Source organism: Canis lupus, chromosome 24, assembly GCF_048164855.1.
Source record: "Canis lupus baileyi chromosome 24, mCanLup2.hap1, whole genome shotgun sequence".
Classification (NCBI taxonomy): domain Eukaryota; kingdom Metazoa; phylum Chordata; class Mammalia; order Carnivora; family Canidae; genus Canis; species Canis lupus.
This window is the reverse complement of record NC_132861.1, coordinates 32,895,661-32,913,388: the sequence shown is the minus strand read 5'-3', so window position 1 is coordinate 32,913,388 and position 17,728 is coordinate 32,895,661. Positions and strand designations below refer to the sequence as shown.

At 35.7% G+C, this 17,728-nt stretch overlaps 1 long non-coding RNA gene and 1 pseudogene across 1 annotated transcript in view; one reads left to right on the top strand and one right to left on the bottom strand.

The window, feature by feature from the left end:
• Window positions 1–17,728, bottom strand: part of LOC140615994 (uncharacterized) — a 76,659-nt gene that overhangs the window by 58,060 nt on the left and 871 nt on the right. The window lies entirely within an intron of this gene.
• On the top strand, window positions 992–1,171 carry LOC140616486 (NADH dehydrogenase [ubiquinone] 1 alpha subcomplex subunit 1 pseudogene; annotated as a pseudogene).

The window sequence follows — 17,728 nt, the reverse complement described above, 5'->3', positions numbered from 1 at the left end:
AAACTAAAATTCATTTTTTATGCCCTCTTTTTCCTCTGCCTTCAACATAAACTTGACTCCCTTAAGCCCAGAGACCTGTTGGAATCTGACCCCATGAAATGGTTCCCAGTATGTCAGGCAATCTAGACTTTACAGTGTCACCACTGAGGTGGCATCCCTCAAAAGAGTTCCTTTTTTTAGCTTGTGGATCTTCAGATTGATAATTCTGCCATTTTCATTTCATTTCCTGAAAGTCAGGGTCAGCTTGTGAAAAGTTGTTAAACAACATTCTAAATGTGAATTGTCAACCCTCACTCTAAACTTTCCCTGTTCAGAGCACCACATGAAGGCTTCACTGGGTTTTATAGTGGCTTTCTGATTTTGGTAGTCCATTGAAGAAGGGAGCTTGAAAGTTGCTGTATACTGTTAACGATCGTCCGCCCATGTCCTGCCTGAAATACTATGATTGTTTATGAAAAGTATCTTTAATAACGCTGGATACAGTTTGGCTTGGGAAAATAAATAAATAAATAAGTTAATTAATTAATTAATTAAAAAAAATTAATAGCCTTCCAAAAGAGAAAGTAGCAGGCCAAGATGGGTTCACTGGTAAACTATATGAAACATTTAAATCAGATCAATTCTCTAGAATCTCTTTCAGAAGTTAAAGGCAGAGAGAATTCTTCCTGACTCATTCTATGAGCCTAGCATACCCTAAAACCAAATACAAAATACTGAAAGCAGACAAAAACATCATAAGAAAACTGCAAATCAGTATCTCTTATGAACAGAGACACAAGAATCTTCAAAATAAAATTGGCAAATCTTTCCAATAATGCATAAAAAGGGTTATATACCACAAACAAGTGAGATTTATCCCAGGTATGTAAGGCTATTCAGATTAGAAAATCAATTAATAAGGCTGGGTCTCCTTTAAGAGGCCAGAAAGGAAGGGTTTAGCTTTGGCAACCAACATGTGATTTGGTTTGAGTTTCTACCTGGGATTGGGTTCATGGCCATGTGCTTGTTCATCCTCCATATAGCCACTACACACATCCACAGGCTCACTAATGGGGGCAAGGAAAAAAGGGCTGCCTATTATTCATATCACCGGAGTTTGATGGAAAGAGATAGGCACATCTCTGGAGTTAGTTGTTACTTACTATGCATCAAAGGGTTTGGAAAATACTGATTAAAGAATAATTTTCCTGATTGATGAAAAATAACTTGGTTATGCTCATCTACCCCTTCTAGATGGTAACGCAGTGTATTAATGTAGTACATAATAAAAACAACAAAAAAGTGAAAAAAAAAGAAAAAAATTGATGTAATCCATCAGACTAATACACTAAAGAAGAAAAATAACATGATCATATCAATAGATGTAGAAAAAGCATTTGACAAGATCTAACATCCACTAATGATAAAAACTTGGTAAACTAAGAGAGGAACATCCTCAACTTGATAAAGTATATCTGGAAAACCCTATAACATCATACTTAATGGTGAGAAATTTGCAGCTTTCCAAGATCAGGTAAAGAATGTCCCCGCTCACCACTTCTTTTCAACATTGTATTGAAAGTTGAAGCTAATGAAATAAAGCAAGAAAAGGAAATAAAACATACAAGTTGGGAAGGAAAAAATAAAATTGTCTTTGTTCACAGATAATATAACTGTGTATGTAGAAAATCCAAAATAACCAACAAAATACTCCTGGAACTAAGAGGCAGTTATAGCAATACTGCAATGTTTACGTATAAAAGTCCATAATTTTCTATATACCAGAAATGAACAAGTGGAATTTGAAATTAAAAAACATAATATCATTTCTTAGCACTTCAAAATAATGAAGTACTTAAGTATACATCTACCAAATACGTATAAGATCTAGAATGAGAAAAACTACAAAAATCAGATGAAAGAAATTAAAGAAGAGCTAAATAAATAGATAGTCCATGCTGATGGATGGCAACAGTCAATATTGTCAAGAATATTGTCAAGTGCTTCTCAACTTGATCTATAGATTCAATGCAATCCCAACCAAAATCCAGCAAGTTATTTTGTGGATATCGACAAAATTATTTTGATGTTTATATGGAGATGCAAAAAACCCAGAACAGACAACACAATATTGAACATAAGAACAAAACTGGTGGTGGTGGTGGGGAGATGCCTGAGTGGCTCAGTCAGTTCAGTGTCCAATTCTTGGCTTTGGCTCAGATCATGATCTCATGGATCATGAGACCAACGCCTGAGTCAAACTCTACACTCAGTGTGGAGTCTGCTAGATATCCTCTCCTTCTCTGCCACTCTCCCTGCTTACTCTAGCTCTTTTTCTCTCTCTCTCAAATAATAAATCTTTTTTAAAAATATAAAGAATATAAAACTGAAAGATTATCACTTTAAGATTTACTCAAAGTCCAGCATAATCAAGACAGTGTGGTAATGGTGAAAGAATAGATAATAGATCAGCAGAACATAATAGAAAGCCTAGAAATAGACACATGTAAATAAGTGCAATACAATGGAGAAAATATAGTCTTTCCAATAAATGGTGCCAGATAACTGTATATCCACGTGGAAAAAATTGATTCTAGGCAGACTTTATATCCTCCACAAACATGAACTCAAAATGGATCACAGACCTAAATGTAAAACACAAACAATAAAACTATATAACAACACAGGAAAAAATATAAATGATCTTACATTTGGCAATGACTTTTTGCCTATGATACCAAAGGTGCAATCCATGAAAGATATAATTGATAAGCTGGACTTCATTTTTTAAAAAAGTCTGTTCTTTGAAATACAGAATCAAGAATATGAAAAGACAATCCACAGACTGGGGAAAGATATTTCAAAAGATATATCTAATAAAGGACAGCTCAGCAAAATATAAAAAAGAACTTTCAAAACCCAACTAAGAGGGGCACCTGGGTGGCTCAGTGGTTGAGCATCTGCCTTTGGCTCAAGTTATGATCCTAGGGTTCTGGAATCGAGTCCTGCATCAGGCTCCCCACGGGGAGCCTGCTTCTCCCTCTGCCTATATCTCTGCCTCTCTCTGTGTCTCTCATGAAAAAATACATAAATTTTGTTTTAAAAAAGACCCAACTAAGAAAATAAACAATCTGATTTTTAAAAAATTAGCCAGAGACTTTAACAGACACCTCATAAACAGATGTCAAATAAACATATGAAAAGATGCTCTGTATCATACATCATCTGGGAAATTGAAATTAAAACAATGAGATACCACCTCATACCTATTAGAATAGCCAAAAACCTAAACACTGACAAACACTGTCAATGATGTGGAGCAACAGGAACTCTCATTTATTGCTGGTGGGAATGCAAAATAGTACAGCCAGTTTGTACTGGAAGTTTGGCAGTTTCTTACAAAGCTAAATACTTGTAGCATATGGTCTAGCAATTGCATTCCTTGGCATTTAATCAAAATAATTGAAAAATTATGTCCACACAAAATCCACACAGATGTTTATAGCAGGTTTATTCATTATTGCCAAAACTTGGAAGCAACTAAGCAGTCCTTTGGTAGGTTCCATCACCATTCCATCATCCATTCACCAATGGATAAATAAACTGTGGTACATCCAGGCAATGAAAAATTATTCAGTGATTTTCTTAAATGAATTATAAAGCCAAAAATGACATGGAGGAATCTTAAACACATACTACTAAGTGAAAAAAGTCAATATGAAAGGCTACATACTACACAATTTCAATTATATGGCATTTTCGGAAAGGCAAAACTGTAAGACAGTAAAAAAAAAAAAAAAAAAAATCAGTGATGGGACACCTGTGTGGCTCAGTGGTTGAGCATTTGCCTTTGGTTCAGGTTGTGATCCCAGAGTTCTGGGATTGATTCCTGCATCAGGCTCCCTGCAGGGAGCTTGCTTCTCCCTCTGCCTATGTCTCTATCTCTCTCTCTGTGTCTTGCATGAATAAATAAATCTTTTTTTTTAAATTTTTTTTCTATTTATTTGTGATAGTCACACACACAGAGAGAGAGAGGCAGAGACATAGGCAGAGGGAGAAGCAGGCTCCATGCACCGGGAGCCCGACGTGGGATTTGATCCCGGGTCTCCAGGATCGCGCCCTGGGCCAAAGGCAGGCGCTAAACCGCTGCACCACCCAGGGATCCCATGAATAAATAAATCTTAAAAAGAAAAAAAAGTGGTTGCCAGGGGTTGGGGTGAGCAGGCTGAGTAAGAGGAGCATGGAGGATTTTTAGGACAGTAAAAATACTGTATGATAACATAATGATGAATACATTCATTTCACATTTGCCAAAAGCCATACAATGTACAGAAAAAGTCATTCCTAATGTAAACTATGGGCTTTGGTGCTAATGATGCATCAATATAGGTTCATCAATTGTAGCAAATGTACTAACTACTCCAGTGGGGAATGCTGATAACAGGGGAAGCCATGCATGTGAGAGCACATGAGTTGTTATATGGAAAATCTCTGTCCCTGCTTAATATTGCTGTGAACCTAAACTGCTCTGAAAATTGAAGTCTATTTTTTAAAAAAGAACAAGAAAAGTGAACAGAGCGTAAGGTGCCTATTGGATGCCATCAAACATACTACCTTATAGATAATAGGAGTCCTAGGGAATATTTGCAGAAATGATGGCCAAAACTTTTCAAATTTGATAAGTTTGGAAATCAATTTGATAAATTAAACCAAAATGATAAACAAAAGAAATCTACACAGCAATACATTATATTCAATTCAATTCAGTTATATTCCATTCAAAAGCCAGACACAAGGAAAATCTAGAAAATCTAGACAAAAGTTGACTTCTCATCAAAAACCACAGAGGCAAGAGAATAGTAAGATAACATATTTATGGAAAGCAGCAAAAGCAATGCTCAGAGGAAAATTTACTACTGTAAATGCCTACATTAAAAAAGAAGAAACTGGAAGCCCATAACTTAGCTTTACAACTCAAGAAATTGGAAAAAAGAAGGCCAAACTAAACCAAAAGCTAGCAGAGGAAATAAATAATAAAGATTAGAGATGGGGCACCTGGGTGGTTCAGTCGGTTAAGTGTCTGACTCTTAATTTTGGCTCAGGTCATGATCTCAGGGTTGTGAAATTGAGCCCTATATCAGGGTCAGGGCTCACCATGGAGTCTGCTTGAGATTTTTTTCTCTCTCCCTCTAAAATAAATAAATATATTAAAATCTTAAAGATTAGAGATAAACATATAAACAACTAGTAAGACAACAGAGAGAGCCAATGAAACCAAAAGTTGGTTCTTTGAAAAGATTAACAGAATTGACAAACTTTTAGTTAGACTAAGGAAAAACAAGCAAATAACTAAAATCAGAAATAAAAGTGGGGATAGTACTACTGACTTTACAGAAGTAAGAATAATAATAATAAGAGAATACTAAGAACAATTATATGCCAACAAATTATAAAACCTACACAAAATGGACACATTCCTAGAAAGATACAAATTACCAAAACCCACTCAAGAAGAAATAGAAAATCCAAGTAGGCCTATAGTATACTCTAGCAAGTATACAGATTGAATCAGTAATCATAAACCTCTAAACATGAAAAACTCAGGTCCAGATGGCCTCGCTGGTGAATTTTCCCCAACATTTAAGAAAGAATGAAAAGTAATCCTTCTCAAACTCTTCCAAAAAATAGAAGGAAGACTTCCTAACTTATTCTGTGAAGCAAGTATTACACCAACACCAAAGTAAGGCTGACAAAGATACCATTAAAAACCTACAGACAGGGATGCCTGGGTGGCTCAGCAGTTTAGCACCTGCTTGCGGCTCGGGGAATGATCCTGTAGTCCCGGGATCGAATCCCACATCAGGCTTCTGCATGGAGCCTGCTTCTCCCTCTGCCTGTGTCTCTGCCTCTCTCTTTCTCTCATGAATAAATTAAATAAAATATTTTTAAAAATCCAGACTGATATTCTTTATTAATGTAGATCCAAAAATTCTTCTTTTTTTTAAAAAGATTTTATTTATGTCTTCTTCTAGGTAAGATTGTCGGGCAGCCCCAGTGGCTCAGTGGTTTAGCACCTGCCTTCAGCCCAGGGCATGGTCCTGGAGCCCTGGAATCGAGTCCCATGTCGGACTCCCTGCATGGAGCCTGCTTCTCCCTCTGCCTGTGTCTCTGCCTCTCAGCTATCTCTGTGTCTCTCATGAATAAATTAATAAAATCTTTAAAATAAATTCATTGTCTTTCTATATATAAACAATGAACTTGAAAACAAAATTTACAAAATAATTAATTTGTAATTGCACACAAAATAAAATAACTAGGAATAAATTTAATCAAGAAAGTGAGAAATGTGTACACTGAAAAATATAAAGCATTGCTGAAAGCAACGAAAGGATATTTTTTTTTAAAGATTTTATTTATTCATGAGAGACACAGGGAGAGAGAGAGAGAGGCAGAGACACAGGCAGAGGGAGACGCAGGCTCCATGCAGGGAGCCCGATGTGGGACTTGATCCCGGGACTCCAGGATTGCTCCCTGGGCCAAAGGCAGGCACTAAACCGCTGAGCCACCCAGGGATCCCTCTGAAAGGATATTTAAATAAATAAAAAGGCATCCCATGTCCATGGATTGGAAGATAATATTCTTAAAATGCTAGTATTACCCAATGCAATCTACATCTTCAGTACAATTGTATCAAAATCCTAGAAGAAAACCTAGTAGAAAATCGTTGTGATTTTGAATTAGGTAAGATATGGCATCAAAAGGACAATACATACAAGAACAGATTGATAAACTGCACTTTATCAAATCTGAAAACTTCTGTTTTTCAAAAGACACTGTTAAGAGAATAAAAGACAATGATGTGTACTGAGAGGAAAAAATCTTTGCAAATCATATGCCTAAGAAAATATTTGTATTGTGAATATAAAAGAACTCTCATAATTCAAAAATAAGAAAGCAGCTCAATTTAAAAAATGGGTAGATGATTTGAATAGACATTTCATCAAATAAGATATATGGATAATAAGGATATAAAAAGCTGCTCAATAGCTTTATCGTTAGAAAAATGCAAATTAAATTCATAACAAAACAACACTACACCCTTTTAAGAATAACTAAAGTTCAATTAAAATTAGTACAATACCTATTGTTAACAAGGTTATTGAAGAAACAACTTTCAAACACTGCTGGTGGAAATATAAAGCCACTCTTGAAAATATTCTAAGCAGTTTCTGTTAAACATACTTCTACCATATGATCCATTCATTTACCTCCTAGGTATTTACCCAAGAGAAAAGGAAATATATGTCCATACAAGGCTTTGTACATAAATGCTCATAGTGGCCATATTTGTAATAGCCCCAAAGTGGAAACAACCTAAATTTTCCACAAGTTCATGAATGGAGAAACAAATTAGGTATATCCATTCAAAGTAATGCTACTTAACAATAAAAAGCAACCATTCATATACACAACTACATAAATGAATCTCAAAATAGTTATATCAAGTGAAAGAAACCAGGCAAAAAGTATGTAATGTATTATTTCATTTATATAAAACTCTGGATGATGCAAGTTATAGTGACAGAAAGCAGACTGTTGATTACTTGGGAGTGAAAGGAGGGGAGGGGCAGGAAGGACAGAATAAAAGGGCAGGAGGGAAATGTTGAGGATGAGGGATACGTCCACTATCTTGGACTGTGGTGATGGTTTCACTGTGTATACATAAGTTCGAAGTTATCAAATTGTGTACTTACAAACATGTGATTTGTTATATTTTAATTATTGTGCAAAAAATGTTTCAAGAAAAAAAAATTCACACTCAACAGGCCAACATTTTAGAACATGAATTATCTTAGGGGATACTATTCTCAGGGAGAAAACTTCAGCAAGCCAGAGATAATTGCATAAACTGTGGCAATAGGATCCATAATGAGCAGTGAATCTGTAACTATAGAAATGAGCTAAAACAAATCTGGGAATTATGCTAACATATTTTTGTAGATTATACTATTGTTTCCAGTTTTTTTTTTTTTTTTTAGCCTCCTAGAATTCATTCCCTTTGCAATGTGACTTTGCAGTTGGCTCTCTGACTTGCTTTGGCCAATGGAATTTGTACAGAATGATTAGTACAGAGCCACATCTGCTCATTATTCTTGAATTTCTTTCATCATTATGAGGGGAACATGACCTGGCCAACCCATGGACCAAGGAAGATGACAGAGAGGGGAGCAGAGCAGGATCAGCTTTCATCTTGAAACCAAATCCACTAGAGCTGAGTCTATATTAATGATCCTTTGGGTACATGAGAGAGAATAAATGTTTCTTCTGTAAGCCAGTGAGTTTGGGGCGGTTCATTATGCAGCATGACTAGTAATAGCTATTGAACACATACATATACTGTGATGTATAAGCTAACATTATCAAAGTGGGTAACAAATGGTAGTGGTGGTAGAGAAAAGGGAGAAAAGTAAGAAATAGAGCAGGTATGCTACTTTATTTCTACTTGTCAAAATTTATTAGATTAAGTTGATAAATCAAGTGCTAGATATACAACTATATCTAAAACTACAAAGATAAATACTAAGAGAATATGATTTAAAAATGGGTAGTAAAGGGAAAAGGAGAAGGAAAAGAGAATTATACTAATTTCATTATTGTTCCTTTCTGGGTATTAAAAGAAACTGAAGAAATGGAAGATTAAAGAAATTATCTAAATATATAGTTGTAAAAGGAACTTATTGAACAAAAATAAAATTTCTAAGTTATAGGATGAAATATAAAACAAAGAGACCTACAATGAAAGATATCTTGAGATATCAAACAGAAAGCATGATATAAAATAACAATATTAAATCCAAATACATTTATATTATCTGATATAAATGTGTTAAACTACTGTATCAAAAAATTCTGATTAGGTCTTAAAGCAAAGACATTTTGCTGTTGTCGTGTGACACACCTAATAGAATGTGATTCAGAAAAGTGGAAAGTTAAAAGTGTAGGTCAAGGCATATTACAATGTTGCAACTAAACAGAAACCACAACAATAACAAAAGCCAAGTTTACGATGTTAGCATCAGAAAAATTTGAACTGAGGACAGTTATGACCACTTCATGATTGATAAAGAGACAGTTATGAATATCTGTGAATCAACTACTGAAGCATCAAGTATAAAAAAGGAGACAGAAAAAAATATAATCATATTAGGAGTGGGAAAGATTAAATGACCTCTTGAAATCCATGACACATAAAGAGGGGGAAAATTTAAAAACTTAAATGACATTATTATTATTATTATTATTATTATTATTATTATTATTAAAGTAGGCTCCATGCCCAATGCAGGGCTTGAACTCAATCCCACAATCAACAGTTGCATGTTCCACTGCTGAGCCAGCCAGGTGCCCTTAAATGATATTATTATTAAGATAATTCCAATAGATACATCAACCCTGATATTCTGAACACAGAAATGATTACTTCTTTTCAAATACTAACGGATATTCTCCAAAAGAAGCCATAAATTAGGTTTCAAAGACAACCTAAAAAAAAAATCTCCAAACTAAAAATAATACAAAAACATAATGTGATCAGGAAAAAGCCTTAAATAACCAAGTGAATAAAAAAGAATAAAATAAGTATCAAATGCAAGAAGTTAGGAAAAGATGAAGAGGGGTGGCTGAGTATAGAGTGACAAAAGTCCAAAATGAGGTTGTGGTGATGGTTGCACAACTGTGAATATAATAAAAACACTGAATTGTGAACTTTAAATGAATTAATTGTAGAGTATGTGAATTAGATCTCAATTAAGCTATTAAAAAAGAAGGATTTAAGAATAATACAGCTAGGAAGAAGAAATGAGATTTAAAAGTCAATAAAATAGATAAACCATTAGGTAATATAATCAAGAAAAAATAGAGGACATTTAACACAAAATAAGAAATAAAGGCACCATCCTACAGAAATAAAGCTAACCTCCCTCAAAACACTAGGTCTGGATGCTTCCTTAGGGTAATTGTACCAAACCCTTAAGGAAAAGTAATTTCAGTTGTATCTACTTAAGACCACAGAAAAGCAAACTTTCCAATTAAGTGTTTATAAAATATGCCAAAACTCAGAATAGATTTAGAAATGTTTAAGACTTTTTTGAAGAAGCACCTTTTTAAAAAATTAATAGAAATAGTGCAAGGAGGGGTATCATAGTAAGAGAATGAATAAAGAAAAACTAATTCAAAATGGAGACAGGAAGCCAGGAAGGGTTCTCACTTCTGTGCTGCTAGTCATAGCTTCCTTTACATACATCAGTGAGAAGAAGGAAGGTTTTTCTCCTTGCCCAGCAACAACTCCACCAATGTGAAATCACCACAATCCTGAACTCTTGCTCTCCTCCAATGAATTTTTGTTCAAAAAAACTCCTCCAAACTTTTTCCTTTCCTCTATTAAAGGGTGCTCTATTCCTTTGTTCTTTGAACTTGCCTAGGGATAGCTAAGGTTTGCTTGTTCTGAGTTCTCTGCTATCCCCAAATAAGGTCGATTTGGGGGGGCGGGGCTAAACTGTTTACCTTCTTCTTTTAATGATTGACATTTCTTGGTGTTACAGGTTGGATCCAAAGGAGACAAACCTCTGAGGAACTACCAACGGCCAGGACTATGCACAGTATCCACTTGAACCCCTTGTATTCTTCACAAGGTGCATAGTCTTCTTCGATTTTGGTTTGGGTGAGTCTCCTCTCCATTCAAGCTTTCTCCTCTTGGTGAAGCTTTTGGATTTTACTTGGGGTCTGTTTTTATGAAAGTGTCACCCTTTCTGGTGAGTATGTTTTGTTTTCTAAATTTCTGCTTGTTTTGTTTTGTTTGCGTTCTCAGTTCTCCAATGTTACTGTGCATACTTGGTCTCTATTTTTGTTTATTCTCCTCTGTTTCTGTTTCTGTTTGTTGAAGCTTCTTGGTAACTCACCCATCCTGTTCAAAATGTGGGAATACACGTGATTCCCAGTGTTTTAAAACAGCTGTTGGAAAACAGGGCCCCTCATGGTATGTTTTAGAGAATCCAAAGGCAAAATGGGTTCCATGTAATCCTTGGACCAGATTCTTGTACCTTTCTGAAAACTGGGTAAATTTCTGGATACTTTGGAATTGTAATGACCATTCTGGGAAAACTTTGTTTTAGATAAATCCACCTTAAGGGGATGCCTTAAAAGAGAAGATTCCAAACATCTCAGTGACAATGGAATGCATTCTTAGATTGGAATGCAGAAGGTCCTGAAAAACAAAATGGCTCCAAAAATAACTCTAAAAGGATCCTTATAGTATACCAATAAAAAAATATTTAGTAAAAAACGTTGGCCATCTGAAGAGGTAAACCTAACTTAGGCCATTACCAGAAACATAGTTTGGATCCAACTATTCTTTCGAGTTTTGTACCTGACACATAACTAAAAATTTTAAAACAAAAGTTATAAGATCTCTGTGTCTATCTATATGTTATGTAGGTCTATATTTTAAAATTTTTAAAACAAAAGTTATAAGATCTCTGTGTCTATCTATATGTTATGTATGGATGTTACATATCCATGTATGTATGTAGACATACATACATTTTCTACCTCTGGATGATACTGCCAAAATTAATTTGTAAAAAATTCTACTTAATTGGCTTAAAAAATAAGTCCTATAAATTAAATAGAGTGAACCAAATGTTTTTTGAGTTCACACGGTCTGAGATAAACTAAAAGCTAGTTTAAGTTTGTTGGTTTCATAAAAACAAGCATGTCTTCAGAGTTATCAACGTTAAATGTAATCAGATAAGTTCATGTTATTTCTGTTGCAAAATTTGTCAGCAGGAAAATTCACTTGAGATGATGGCTGATTTTGTCAAATATCTCATTAGGTTTTGTGAGTAATCTAGACATAGTTTTGAGGAACAAATTATTTAGATAGATAAAAGTGGGATGAGAATCTTTTAAAGTGCCATAATTATGTTTTATGGTATATGTGCTTAAAACATAACTTCCCCAAATCATTTTGGTAACTTGAAACTTTAAATGATGGAATTTCATTGAATATCTAGATCATTTTCCATCAAGATCAAATATTAAAACATTAGTTACTGAACATAGATGTATCTACTTTGGGGCAGCCTGGGTGGCTCAGTGGTTTAGCACTGCCTTCGGCCTAAGGAGTGATCGTGGAGACCCAGGATTGAGTCCCACATAGGGCTTCCTGCATGGAGCCTGCTTCTCCCTCTGCCTATGTCTCTGCCTCTCTCTCTGTCTCTCATGAATAAATAATTAAAATACTTTTTAAAAAAGAAAATGATTGTATATGAAAGGTAGGCAAGAAAAGTAGGATGTTTTCAGTAACACGAAGTATTAGGAATAGATAATTCATCTTTTTGTTGAGGAAAAAGATAGTGATTTTATCCTAACGTAAAATGATTACAAGAATAAGAAAGGAATAACATAGAACAAAAGCTGAATAGATTTGTTAAGTTGTAGGTTTGTGAAAAATGAATCTTTAGAAAGAAATTCTTTGTGTGGTCCAGCTAAAACTGAAATGGGTTTACTTAAATTTAAAAAAAGAGAAAGAATTTTCATATAAAAAATATATTGCTAAAGGGACGCCTGGGTGGCTCAGTGGTTGGGCGTCTGCCTTTGGCTCAAGGTGTGATCCTAGAGTCCCAGGATCAAGTCCCACATTGGGCTCCCTGCATGGAGCCTGTTTCTGTCTCTGCATATGTCTCTACTTCTTTCTCTCTGTCTCTCATGAGTAAATAAATAAAATCCTTAAAAAAAAAAGTATACTTCTACCGAATTAAAATTTACTTTTTCTATTAAAATGACAAAGTTTTCTTAGATTATTTGTTTGCTCTTAGTAAGAAATTGTAAAAGAAAGTTTCTTTACCTTTAATGTAATCTGCCTAGGAAACAAAGATTCTGTGTTTTATCTTTATAAGGTCTTTGATTACTTAGAAAAACAGAGTCTTCCCTATTAAAAAGTGCTAAGGAGCTAAGGCTTTTTGCAACTACAGAACTTTCTGTATTTGCCTTTAAAATGCTTTTGTCACTTTAGTTAAAATAATTAAGTCTTGTTTCATAATTTTCTGTGATCCATTTGGTCAAGTGTTCAAAAAATTTTATATTTTTTACAAACTTGCCAAAATTCAAATTCTGGGTGAAATCTTTTTGACCTTAAACTATCTTGAGTTTTTCCAGGAGGTTCCTAGAATATCTCAAAATATTTGTTCTCTCTCCCTACAAAAAGGGAAATGTTAAACTTATTAGGCTTATATGGTATGTTAAACTACATGAGAAGCTTGTCAAGTAAGAAGTAATGCTAAACCTTCTTTACCTTATATTTGTATATGTGTATGTGATTAGGTGCTGCAAAATTTATATGAAATTCCTAAAATTCAGGTGTGTCCTGATATATTAGTCATAATTTTAAAATATATGTCATAGAAATAAGCAAATTTTCTTGTCAATTCTGTTGTAATGAACTGTTAGCAGATCTTTAAAAATGGGCATTTTTAAGTCTTTTGTCATTTATAGACAGTTATTGTTTTACTCTAATGCTTTTGCAAATGTATTTTATCTAATGAGAAATTCATGAAAAGGACTCTGACAAGTACCAAGGATATAGGTCTCTGATAGCTTTAGGATCATATAACTGAACTGGGTTGAAGAAAATTTCTCTTAAGTGATCTATGGCTTACAACAATTGGGTAAAATCTTTGTAAAAAAAGATGAAATGATTTTTTTCTTCCTAAATGATCCCTCCATAATTCAGAAACTTGAGTACTTTTTTTCATGACAGTATAATTATTTGCATGAGTTCAATAAGAATCTGTTCTTGTAAAAAGGCCACCACTTCCTTCGTGGCTAAGATCCTATTAGAAAGGATCATTCCTACTTGGGAAACCACCCCCCTTCCCACATTTGAACTTCCTAGTGATCAAGGAATCCACTTTACTGGTCAGGTGCTTCAACAGACTTGTGCTGTTTGGCCAGTTTTAGAACATGTTCACTGTGCCTACCACCCCCAATTTTCAGAACCAGTTGAGCTGGTAATTCATCATTAAGACTGAATTAGCAAAATTTGTAGAAACCCCTGAAACACCCTGGCCAAAAGCACTGCCACTGGTTCTTCTGAATCTCAGATCCAACCCTTACCCACTGGTAAGCTCCCTTTTTGAGATAATCACAGTATGCCCGATGCACCTACCTCACCCCTGCTTCCTTTGATCTACAGCTGATAAAAGGGGATATACTTCAATTTTGCAAAGGTCTAATAAAATCTTTAGAGAATTATTATACTTAGTAGAACAATCTTTCCATGGTGCTCCCAGGAGACAAAACCATTAGACACCATCATAATCTGCAGCTTGGAGATTTCATCACCTAGAAAAGACCCTTTCAGAAAGATTCCCTCCAACCTTGCTGTCTGGAAGGGACCTGACCAGGATTTGAAGCAAATGACAACCAAGGCAGACAACTTTCCCAAGATGATTGGACTAGGCCTGTATATTTTTTTCTTGCTATTGTTTCTCACCTTATTTTCTTTCTTTCTTGGAAAGACAATGCTGTTATTCACCTTTCCCAATCTATTGCAAAAGGGGCAAAAAGGGGGGGGGGGCAAATCTTTCTGACTGTTGGACCCATCACCAGAAACTCCAATCTATTCACAATGTCAGAGACCCCTTGGTCTTCCCTGTAATCAATTTTTCCTTAGTCTCAAATACCACTACTAATTATAACCACAAGCCTTTGAATGTTACCTATATGGGGCAGGGTATTACGGCCAGGTGTTTCCATACTTTCCACAATCATAATCATGCTAGCTCAACTAGACACCTCCACCTTTGCCAATCATACAATCTTTGCTTCCTCCCAATCTATGTCTTTTCCTAAGTGAAATATGATCTGTTCTCTGTACCCAAGGGAAATACAAATGGGCTAACTCCTCTTTGCAAGGTTTTTGGAAAAGACAGCTTTAGGATGGGATGGTACCTCAAGATCTCTGGCTTGAAAATTTCAAGTAGGAAATTCTAGCTAATGAATCTGTCAATAACCAGACAGCTGAAGTCCTCTGTGCTCCCCCTGCTTTAATTTTTGTCTTCAGTGGATGGCATTTTTATGGGCATATGAATGTTTAGATAGCTGGTGAATTGGAGGCCAAAGCTTATTGGGACATTTAACCATCCCTGTTAACATGCCTAACAAATCAGAAGCCTCTCATTTGTCCATCCACTGAGACTCCGTGGCTGCCTTAAATGGGAACTTCTAAAAGACATCCATGACTCCATAGGGAAAGTTTTTCTTCCTTGGATTGGTGTAAATACCAATGAACAGATGATCAGAAATCTCTCCCTAATATTAGGAGAGGTAGCCAATTCCACATCAAAGCAGTAGCAGCCCAACAATGATCACTTGACTCTGGCTAAGATAGTTTTGGACAATTGCATAGTCCTTGGTTACTTGCTGAACAAGAAGGCGTTTGTGCAATAGCAAACACCACCTGCTGCACCTGGCTAAATGCCTCCGGAGAGGTAGAAACTCAATTACACAAGATAGGGAATAAGTACACTGGTTACAACAAATTGCACCTGATCTCCCTGCTCCTTTGACTAGTTTAGTTGGCTACCTTCAGATTTGGGTCATGGTTTTGAACGATTATGCATATGGGATTTGTTACATTACTTTTAATTCTGTTTTGCATAATTATTTTTATTTTTATTTTTTTAGATTTATTCATTTATTTATGATAGATATAGAGAGAGGCAGAGACACAGGAGGAGGGAGAAGCAGGCTCCATGCGGGGAGCCCGACGTGGGACTCGATCCCGGGACTCCGGGATCGCGCCCTGGGCCAAAGGCAGACGCCAAACTGCTGAGCCACCCAGGGATCCCCATAATTATTTTTAAATTTGTTGCTTGTCAAATCTCAACAGAAGTGATGCACCAGATAGAATGATGTTGCTCAACACTTTGAGATGATTTCCAAAGCTTACAATCCAGACAAGATATGACCCCAAGAGTGGAAAATACCTGAAAACTCTTTCTACTGTCTTTGTTGCGCAAATATGGTTTCCATCACCTCATGCTCTCCCTGCAACATGGGACAAGAACTCCTTTCTGCCGCTCAGTGGCACAGACAAAAATGCTTAATTAGTAAATAAAAAGCCAACCAAATGCGTGAGCAGCAATGCTTTCAAGGAAAGATCTTGATCAAAAGAGGGAAATGTGAAAATGAATAAAGGAAATCTAATTCAAAATGGAGAAGAGCCTCAATGAAGGAAGGGTTCTTATGCAGGTACTACTCCTGGCAGCTTACCTTACATACTTCAGGAGGAATAAGCTTACTTTACATCCCCAGAAAGAAGGAAGAGTTTCCTCTGGCTTGGCAACAACTCACCCAATGAGAAGCTGCTGCAACCTCAAACTCTTGCTCTCCTTAATGAATTTTTGTTCAAAATAACCCCTCCCAACCTCTTTCTTCCTTCTTAAAAATCACTTTCTTCTTTCTTCTTCAGACTTGCCTATGGTTCATCATAGTTTGCAACTCCTCTGCTATTCCTGAATAAACTCAATTTTGCTGGCTATACTGTTTACCTTTTTCTTTTAATGATTGACAATAGACTTGAGTGGGAAGGCAATTTTGTAAATATGTCAGTTATCCTCCAAATTAATGTATGAATTGACTACATTTCTGACCAAAATCTTAAAAGAATTTGCAATGCTGTTTGACAAATTAATCCTTAAAAAAAACATATTTTTGTATGGAATTTTTCAAATGTATTCAAAACTAGAATAATAGCTTCAGTAAGTACCAACACAGGGTCAATCTTGGACTGCCAATTTTTAAGTTCATCTAAAGAATGATTAAAGTAGTCATGAAAAAATTTGAAAAGACAAAGGAGGACAAGCTTTCTCTTACTTTTTTCTAATGGAGCTATTATAGAGAGGTCTTAAATAGACTCACATTTTTGAATAAATTTAGAACGTGATAAAGATAGAATTTCAAGTCAGTGTGGAAAGGATGACTTAAAAATTAATAAATGGGGCAGCCCCGGTTGCTCAGCGGTTTAGTGCCACCTTCAGCCCAGGGTGTGATCCTGGAGACCTGGGATCGAGACCCACGTTGGGCTCCCTGCGTGGAGCCTGTTTCTCCCTCTGCCTGTGTCTCTGCCTCTCTCTCTGTGTCTCTAATAAATAAATAAAATCTTAAAAAATAGTAATAAGGGATGCCTGGGTGGCTCAGCGGTTGAGCGTCTGCCTTTGGCCCAGGGCATGATCCTGGAGGCCCGGGATTGAGTCCCACGTGGCGCTCCCTGCGCGGAGCCTGCTTCTCCCTCTGCCTGTGTCTGTGCCTCTCTCTCTCTGTCTCTCATGAATAAATAAATAAAATCTTAAAAAAAAAATTAGTAAACGTTGTTGGGTCAATTGATTACCCAATTGGGAAGAATTGAAGTTAATTAGCTCACAACATATCAAAAATAAATTTCAGATGGATTTAGGGCCTAAATATAAGAATCAAGCCTACAAGAAGATCAGAAAAATCTGTAAGGAACAGATTTGAAATGTTGGTGTGAGGGTGTTTCCCAGATTACATGAAAATAATAGAGCTGATTGCATGCAAATTTTGAACTTGTGCAGAGTGAAGCAAAGTTAAAAGACAAGTGACTGAGAGAAATGCATGCCGCTCAGACCAAGGAAAGGACAAAGACATGGATATATGAAATAGGTGGAGT